Genomic DNA, 9,854 nt, shown 5'->3' on the forward strand with positions numbered 1-9,854 from the left:
CTCCGCTCTTGAGCTGAAGGACTGTCTGAGAGAAGATGTCTCTTCTGTCTCTAAATCATTTCAAGACCAGCACTGCTAATGTCTATAGACTCCATCAAGAGATCAAAGGGAAATTCCATTAATGAAAATATAATTATGAATATGAATGATTTCTTCTTACAGAAACACTTTGTGCTCCTTCATAGCAACATCTGTCACTAAAGGTGTTTTGAGCAAACAAGTTATTTTTTAATTCAGTATTTGTTGCATTGTGTTTGCCCACAAGGTCTCACAAGCAGGTTGAATGCACTTCCTTCCTTAAAACAGCAGCTGAAAATTTAAACAACGTATATCTAAACCTGTGTTTGTCTGTACTGCTAAACAGCCCAGTGGGATGTGAAGTGCTTCGCCTTTATGTGCAGGAACACTACAAACCTATGAAGTGCCCCTGTCCTGTCAATAATCTTTTTTTGTTTTGTTTAAATAGACTACTCACTTCCTTCCAATACTAACAATAAATATGAAGATTTAATTTCAATTTGAAAAATGTTTTCTAAACTTTTTGGAATGTGAACAAGGAACAATTTGCTAAGTATATTCAATGACATTTAGCTTTACTCAAAGATATAGAACTAACATTAAACAAGGGATGACTTGTGCATCTTGCTGAATCGGGAATTGTGCATGGATGTTGGACATTTAATCGGCCCCGGGTTTAGAAGGATCCCGCCACTGGCTAAGAATTAAACAAAGAACTACTTGTAAAGGTTTTTTTTAATTTTAATTTACTCGGCCTCCTTCTCACGTATATCTATACATACATTATGTCAATGCATCCACATGAGTAGGCACAGTGTGTGTGTGTGTGGGTGTGTGTGTGTGAAGAAGGTGTCAGCAGCAGTAAACTGATTATCCTGACACTAAGTGAAGGGCACAGAGGGATTATGGGGGTTAAGTACTGCATTCCATTAGTGGTCTGACACTGAAAGCTCCTATCAATTCATTATCTATAATCATCTGGATATCAGCTGAAAAGACCAACAAATTCTACTCTATTGAAAGAACCTCGAGACTGTGCTGCACTTTCAGTGCTTTGAATATATAAGATGCTCAAATCCCCAAAATGGCCTCATTTCCACACTCACAACAATTGACTGACAGGATGCACTGCAGCAGAGGAAGATGGGGATTAAGCTGAATTGTCACTGGGGTTTGTATCATGTGCATGATCCGGGTATGGGAGTCAGAGTGAGTGGGAGGTGTAAAAAACATGTAAGTCGCCCTTAGGTGCAAAGGGATCTACTTAGCACATGAATAATGTAATGAAATCGCTGGTGATTTATTCTAGAGTGAAAAAAGCCATTTGACAAAAATGTCTTCACATGGAGTTTGTAGGTGGTTGTGTGGTTGGACACCTGTACACTGCTCATATGCATGTGTGCACATTTGCGTCTTGATGCAGCCGTCTGGGTGTAGGTGCCGCATGGACTGTATGTTAAAGTGTGCGCCCTGTGCTATATATGTGCACGCTGAGCTCATCGCAGGTGAGGGCTGTGTGGGCTGCTGCCACCTGTCCTCCATCATTCTGCCTCCCCTGCCTGTCCCAGAATCTCACCACTGTTTCATATCGTTCATTAATGGATGCCCCAGGGCCAACAATAGCTCACTACAGACTTTTATTACTGTCACTTCACTCTCAGAGTCATCAAGGTCAAATCTGCTTCACTGTCGTTCACCTGTCACACTCAGCCTGCTGACATTTGTGTTATAGGGAGCAAGGAGGACTATGTGTGTGTGTCTGTGCGTGTATGTGTGTGTAAAAGGAAGATGAGGGTGAAAGACAGAAAAAGACAGAATGACAGAGAGAAGAAGGAAGGGAAATAATAAAACGTCAGGAGAGCTGCCATGTGAACAGATGTAGCCTGTTCTCCGTTCTTGATTAACCGTGATGAGTCTAGCTCCTATGCGAATACAGTTTGTAAGTAAAAATATAATGGCATCTGTTTCCTGAGGAGAACTTTTAATCACAGGATCATTGGGGTTTTGAAAAGAGCCGATAACTTTTTCTTTTTTTTTTCAAAGACAGCTGAACACTTAATAACATTAAATGCAGCATCTGCCACAGACAGAGAGTCAATTTTAAACTTTGATCCATCAACTTTGTCGATTTGTGTTGTAAATATGTTTAATGTTGTGATAATGATTAAAAACTGTAAGGAGTCCAGCTTTATTTACAAGCGATTTCTAAGTGGGGGTTTCATAAACAATAATATCCTATAGTTTAGTATTAAGATATTTCAAATAGTAAAATCATACAGTGCAAACAAACACTACAGCCTCCGAAATGACGATAACGTTGATTCACAGCCTTTTAACAGCGCAGCTGTATTCGACTAAGTGTAATTAATGAACTCAATTACCCTGGATATTCCTACTCCAGTAATCCAAATTACTTCGTTGTGAAACGTACTGGGCAAACCACTCGTTTTCCTTTATGACTGCACTTACACATTTCTAATTGCTGCTTCTAGGTATTTGTGTAGATACGTCTGGTCTTTTTATGTATGACATGACGGTCGGCATGGATTATTTTGGTTAGCTGCATGTTGTGATTAGGTTGTGTTGCCAATGTGACATGCAGAGTGTCTGTTTTACATCCCCTGAACAAACAGTGAATAAAGAGTCTTTTATTTTCCTTTATTCAAGGGGGGACTTACCCTGCAGGTTTATTAGCTATTGTTACAAAATAAGCATAATTTCAGTTATTGTACAATATCTCTAGACAATCTTTTCTCCTTTATATAAAATAAAGAAAAAAAAAACATCTGGCACAATATCAGTATCTTTATTTGTTCAGATGGATGGCTAGTGTTTTTCCTGTAATTATATCAGTGCCCCCTCATTTGCGCTGCATTTCTCATTATCCTTGCTTACCACCATCTCTATCTCGGAGGCCCCGTGACGAGTTGATCTGAGAGAGAGCCTCTCTGTATAATTTCACAGTCAAAACAGAAAAAACTGCTTCCTTGGTGTTATGAGCATTTGAGGTTTGAGCAAACAGAGAAAAACTCTGTTGATAGTGACATTTAAGGATGTCATGCTCTTTTGAAGGGTAAATTTCTTCCTTGAATCGCTGTTCGGGCTGACATCAGTCCTTGTCTCATGAACGTGGGAGATGATGGAGCAGAATGGCGCAAGGCCTCGGGGGGCAAAGTATGACACCAGGGATTACATATAAAAGTTGGTCAAAGTGTTTGCAGAGAACATCAGCAAAATACTGCTTACAGCAAGAACTGTGAAAGGAGCTGGAGATAGCAGGGGAACTTGTACAAGGTTCGGAACAGCCTGACAGCCAATTATCTGGATCTTTTTCTTCTCAGAATTCCTTTTGTATATACATCCTCAATTCCAAATCTGGACTTGAAAAGGGGACCATTTTTCCAGACAGTGATTTCTTCCAATATCTCATCTCCCAGGGTCTGTGTATTTTTTAACAGGCAAGCCCATGGGGTTACAGTCCTGCAAGCCTTGCAACTCCTGCCTACAAAGTAAAGAGGGATGCCGACTGGCTGGTCGCTGCTCGTGTGTGTGCGACGACTGGAGATATTGCTCTGACCGCTGCTGTGACATCTGCTGCCAGATGTGTGTGGACGTGTGCTCTGGCTTGTGTTCAGGAGACTGCAGCTACACTTTCTGCACTCTCTGCCTCAGCCTGGCACAGAACTGCATCTCACTATTTACCACCCAACAAACTGAAACACAGGGTGCACAGAGTAAGTCTGTTCTTCAAAATGCAACCACTTACTGGACTCACTGTTTTACCCTGACTGCTTTAATCTGTTTTAGAGTCTCTGATGGATCTGGATAAGCACGTCTCATGAAGGGAGATGCACCATTGTGAGAACCACAGGTACAGCAAGTTAAATTTAGCCTAGCAGTGTCTGTAGTGTTTTCCCCCTGAGTAGTAAAATATGCGGTGGGATTTTATTGCAACTGGGTTCTGTGTTTAATCGAAGAGATTAATGCCAACTCCAGCTGCACTGTAACTAAATGAGAAGATTTTTCATTTGAGCTATTTAATCCACATTGACCTCTAAAGTTTCTGCCAAGCGTACTGTGGAATACATCCAGCCATTTGCATTGTTAACTTCCAAGTGCATTTCAGTGATAGCATGGGTAAAGAGCTGTTTGATCCCAAGACATGCTGACAATGACATAAGTCTCATAAAGCCTTCAACTAGAAACAATAATCACAGTCTAACTTACAAATATCGAAACCGGGCCTGTGTATGTGAGTCGCCTGAGCACAACTTGAGCTGACCCGTTAGTGCAAGGGTAAATCAAAGCACCAAAACAAACATCAATCTGCCAAATTTTAATGATCTCTATCACACTGCCAAGCTGAGAGTTTTTTTCTCAGCTGCATCATAAATTAAAAGAGAATGAACATCTTGTTTTATATGGAATAATCAGTGTGCTCGTATACATTACTGAAGGGCCCTGCAAGACTGCATTATTTTTCTAGAAGGCAAAACTGAAGAAACTTCTATTGCAGCTTACGAAAGAGAAGTCTCAAGCATTTGGAGTACTGCTGTTGAATGAAAAATGTTCGGTTTCCAAGATGTATGTTCTCGAAATGAGATCCCCATCCATCCTATATATCTTCAGAGTTACAGGGCAGGTCGGAAAAAGCGTAAGAGACAGAAGCACTTCAAGGGGAAGTCTGCGGTACCCGGATGAGACACAAGCGAGTGCATAGCTGTCGGCTTGGGCAGTGGGTGGGTTAGGATGAATGGCTTTGAGTTACCAAGTGTTAAGAGGGAGAGAGTCTAGATATGTATACGGACAGTGGGCGAAGCTATCCCCTTTAAATTTAATGATCAACTGACAATCTTCCAATTTTGCCATCCTCTCTCAACCATCCCCTACCCCCGATGAGAGAGAGAGAGTGCTGGGTGTGCAGATATAATGTTTGGAATCCGCCATTTGTTGTTAAAAGTTAAAACAGAAGGGCATCAGAAAGAACAGGAGGACAGCACTCCTTGCCTTTCTCTCCCTCACAAACACACTGACAGTCACATTGGCCATCAGCAGTACTGGAGAAATCGGTGGCTGGTGATCGGTGGCTAACCGTAAAGATTTTACCGTCTTCGGCAGGTGGGCATGATTCAACATAAACTCAGTAGGAACTGCAGGGATGTCGTCGCCTCCACACTCACACCCCTGACCGGTCAGGTTTTAAATGATCAAGAGATGATCACAAAACGCTTGGTGAAAATCTGTTCACACACACTCACACACAGGGTTAGTTGAGAATTGAAAGATGACTGAAAATGATGGTTTGGACAGGTGTTATATTTATGAAGCGAGGTGCTGCAGCTTTGCATGTAAATGGAAAAGGTTACTACCAATGGACAGGAATCAAAATCAAGCATGCCATATTCATAAAATCAATAAAACACATTTGGAACAAGTAGATACACTCAGGATTTAAAAGTGTATGTCTGTGGTAAAGCTGCTCTGTCATACAGGAGGTTTATGCATTCAGCATTTTGCACTTATTTTTTCTGTAATGCTGTGCTGACACAAGGATGACTGGTTTCCACAGTGAAACCTACGACCCTCAATCAAGAAGAAACTAGCTGCATGAATTTCCGGAGACTTAGTTTGACCTGCGACACAACCTGCACATAGAAACACGGTCGGTGAAATCTCGATATCTCTCCTTTACATCAGGTTGATTGACAAGTAGGAGAGTCTGACTGCTTGTTCCGCTGTGGAGCTGAGCTGTGGGCTGCTTTCTGATGAGGAGGATGGAGAGCAAGGACTTTGACAGCAGGTGTAAAACAGAGATTTCTTCAGAGTGGCAGAGTGTGAGTACATGTGGATTTGTAAGTTCAACGCTCCTGAAAACAATACGTGATCATGTATTCCCTCAGTTTTATATTATACAAGTTCAGAATTTAATCATATGGCTGCTGGAGATATTTTGTATAGCATTTGTATGTTTTCTATTTACAGAACAGTGGCTCCGACAGTAAGCTCCCGGCTTATCATGGTTGAAGAAAAGCCCCCTGAACAAACAAGCTTTCTTTCTCCTGAGTCACACCCATGCGATGGCAGAGACTATACCCTGCTTATGACTCAAGTCACCGTCTCACCAGCTTCACGCTGCACCTCATTTATTACGTGCAGATCTCCTGGATGCTTGGATTACATTAAGGACAACTAATTTTCTTACATATTCTCCAAAACAGGACTCATAAAGAGACAACCAGGATTCCCTAACACCAGCCCGGCCAAAGTGTTGCATTTTTCACATCTGGAAGATTAAACCGAAGTGCGGAAATATCCTAACCCTGGCACACAAGTGGCACTTCACACCACTTGTTAGGTCTCTGCAAGATTGCTTTGCACTTTGAGGCAAACAAAAATATAATTTGGCTGCACACAGTGTGCAAGCTGATACTTCTCTCTTCTTTTTTTTTGAGATAAGGGCGCCTGAGGACACAAGGTGCTATCCTCCACTGAATTATACCTTTTTTATTATCCTGCACAAAATTGCTAGTTTATGGAAATTTTGATGATTGAGTGAGCCATGTTGCAGCATCAAAAGGAACTTAGAATAATAAGGTCTAACAGGAAAAAATCTAACCACACAGAGTATGATGGACTGCACTGTGTCCCCAACTGTACTCGTCTCTGCTCCTGTTTTCTCCTCCTCCCGGTCCCTCTGGACTCCCGGTGCATCCAGTCCAACTCAAATTCATATCCCTCTCAAACTCAGTAGCTGCAGAGCCTAGTTTACTCCTTCAACTGACCTTATCCTCCTGAAAGTTTGTGTCTATAATGATCATATCTGCGGTAAATCCTGTGAGTCCAAAACTATTTGTGTATTCTTCCCTCACCTTGACAGAAAGATTGTAGATTCAGTGTATTTATTTTCTGCTTATTTGCTTGAAATATCTAGAGGATAATAGGTTTGGCAATTGAAAAATCATAATTTTATAACAGTCCAGTAGGAGGTCTAATGTGAAACATTGATGAAAAGGATCAATTGATATTAAGTTCTTGATTGCAGAAAAGCTGCCTTGAAGAAAAGTGTGCTGCGCATTTGCTTCCATTGTATTTCTCCTGTTTTTTCAACACTAGGTTCAATCTTATTTCTGTTAAGTCTGGACTTGTACAAATCATCGACACCATTTATTTGAATACATCATCTCTGGGGGCTTGTCTTGAAAGATGTGTTCATTTGAAACCAGCAGAATGGAAACAGTCATAGAAAGTCTGGGTGAAACCCCAGATGACTGTGGATCTAACTCAAAAACTATGTTGTAGGAAGAAGAAAATTTAAGATCTTGTGAGAGTTTTTTTCTCTCTCCACCTTTACTGTCTTTCATCCTCTTCCCTCTTTCTTATCTCTTTGTGGATGAGTGCGTTTCTCTCACCTCGCTCCCTGCCTGTGTTCTCTTTCTCATGAATTGCATGGCTTTTTACTGAATGTCTTCTGGTAAGGTGTGGAGAGAGGCATTGTGCGCTGCTGTCAGTCAACTAGATTACAGCTCCAGAGGATCCTTATTGCTCACCCTCCAAAAATAAGTAGATGGATCCTCACTTCGCCCGGCCAGATATATACTGTATCTGAGGATGTTTTGGAAGGCTGTGCATGGTGCAAAAAAAAAAACTCAACATGAGAGACGGGACTGAAAGACTAAATCTGACTCCGGTATAACAAACCTGCTATCAGTGAAATCCTTGTACATTTTGTAACCCTGTAGATGCAAAGATCAACTGATCTAAAAAAAAAAAAAAAACACCAAAAAAACCCAGATAAACAGAAAAGATATTTAAACCTTTAGTCTTTTCCTCTTCATGTGTTTTGCTGGTATTTTCATGTGATATTTTTCAACACTTGGTTTTCTTTCCTCGTGTCAACAGTCCCACTGAGCTGTCTGCTGAGTTAGATGTCGTTATGCAGAGCGGAGAGCTCCTGCTTTATCATTAGCACCATGAACACAGTTTTTACCTTCACCAAAGAGGTTATGTTTTTCTTTTCTATTCTCTCTCTTAGTTTGCAAGATTGTACAAAAGCGACAAAAAGACGGATCGACACAAAACATGGTGGGGGATTTGGTTTTGGTCAAGGATGGAAGCTGTGGCAGGGGTCGGATTTTTTTTTTTTTAAATTTTGTTACGGGACAGAATAATTCATGAATCATGAAATGTAATATAATATTGTATATATATATTATTATATAATATAAATGAGTTTGTGCAATTTGTGATCCAAATAAAAATCCAGATCTAATGAATTTCAATGTGATGTGTTTCATGTCAGCTGATGAAGAGCTCATTGCAAACCTTCATGGACCTTGCAAAGCTCCATCTAAAATCAATGCTTTCATTTTTTCACTTCTAAAATAGTTTGGATCTTTTTAAAGTCTGGACATCACAGCTTCACCTGTACCCTCTCCATCTATTATGATATGAAGTAAGTGTTGCGTTTAAAAGTAAAATGAAGCGCGATGGTCTGTGTCCAATCTTAGTTGTGAGAGAAAGGAGGTGGTGGGTGCACGGTCCTTCTCTTTTTGCCCTCCTGCTGTGTTTCAGTTTTTAAAATTCTAGAGATGTGCAGGTGAGACCTGCAGAAGACCGGCAGGGAGAGTTAGGAGAGGGGCTGCAGTTCAGGGGGGTGGTGAGCAATGAGGGATTTTTTATTTTTTTGGGGGTAAAATTGGATTTTATTTTGGTCCATTCTGAGACCTCCATCTTATCCTGCAACCCAGTCCTCCCACTCAATCTCCATCTCACTGTGAGAAAATTGGAGTGATATAGAGATGTGAGCTGGAGATGGAGACGACAGTCAGAGATGGTAAAAAGGAGGGCGAGGGAATGGCCAGAGATGCACACAGCCAGATATATGAGCAGAGAGCGAGATGGAGGGTGGACAAGGTGGCAGCACACAGGTTTCTGCATTTCCAGAGCACAACGGAAAAAGTCTTGACCAGATTCCTTGTGATAGCTTTTACTCATGTGGCAAAATAAACCATGTAGCTACACTGCTAAAAATTGTTTACTTTAAACTCCCTCAAGAGCAAAATATAGACGACAGGGAAATACTGAATATGAAATCAATAGTTTCAGGATGTTTACAAGGAAATGATAAAATCAATTATATAGTAATAAAGCTTGGGAAATCATTTATGTAATATATATCTTTTGGTGAAACTCCCAAACCTCCTCTCAGGTGGACGGACAGAGACCCTGGTACATGAAATGTAATTTTGGATGCATTACGCGTGATTTAAAAACAGGGAGGTCAAACTAAACAGCTATCTCCAAATCCTCCTTTTGTCGAGCCTACGGAACGTATTTAACAGATTCACTGGCATGCATTAAAAAAGAGGAGAAAGTCATTAGTTAAAAGTAAAGAGAGAAATCAATGAATAGAAAATGGCCTTAATAGCGTGGTGGGAAGGTTGGTGTTCACAGGGTTTGCATTCATAATGTATAGGTTGACAGCCCATTAGACAGCGCTAAAAGGAAACAAGACTCGGGCCTTCCTCTAAAGCCATTAGCCGCTGGGGTCAGCCTGAAGACAAACTGGTAATTGACCAATAGATTCGATAAATTGCAGGTAAATTGTTGTTCCCCGGGATTACAGGTGTATAATTGCAATGACAGGGTAGCAATGACCCGGCAATTAGGCGGTCCTGTTACATTCAGCTCTACAAACACGAGTCCCCCCAGTTCAAATGTGAACAATGCAGTAATGGAAAATAATTGTGAGGAATTCTGGGATGTTGTACGGGAAAATGTAAGGGGGCTGGTAAGAAAAAAAAATACAGAGATGTGGCTTCATAAATGATTTGTCA

The 9,854-nt window shown here is 40.9% G+C and overlaps 1 long non-coding RNA gene across 1 annotated transcript; it reads left to right on the top strand.

Moving 5' to 3' along the window:
• The first annotated feature begins 3,230 nt into the window (after nt 1-3,230).
• On the top strand, nt 3,231-8,275 carry LOC138407805 (uncharacterized). The gene is made up of 4 exons (XR_011241127.1): nt 3,231-3,752; nt 3,826-3,889; nt 5,716-5,852; nt 6,001-8,275. It is a non-coding gene; the product is annotated as an uncharacterized lncRNA (long non-coding RNA).
• The last annotated feature ends 1,579 nt before the right edge of the window (nt 8,276-9,854 follow it).

The sequence above is a fragment of the Paralichthys olivaceus genome, chromosome 5 (genome assembly GCF_024713975.1).
Source record: "Paralichthys olivaceus isolate ysfri-2021 chromosome 5, ASM2471397v2, whole genome shotgun sequence".
NCBI classification, from domain to species: domain Eukaryota; kingdom Metazoa; phylum Chordata; class Actinopteri; order Pleuronectiformes; family Paralichthyidae; genus Paralichthys; species Paralichthys olivaceus.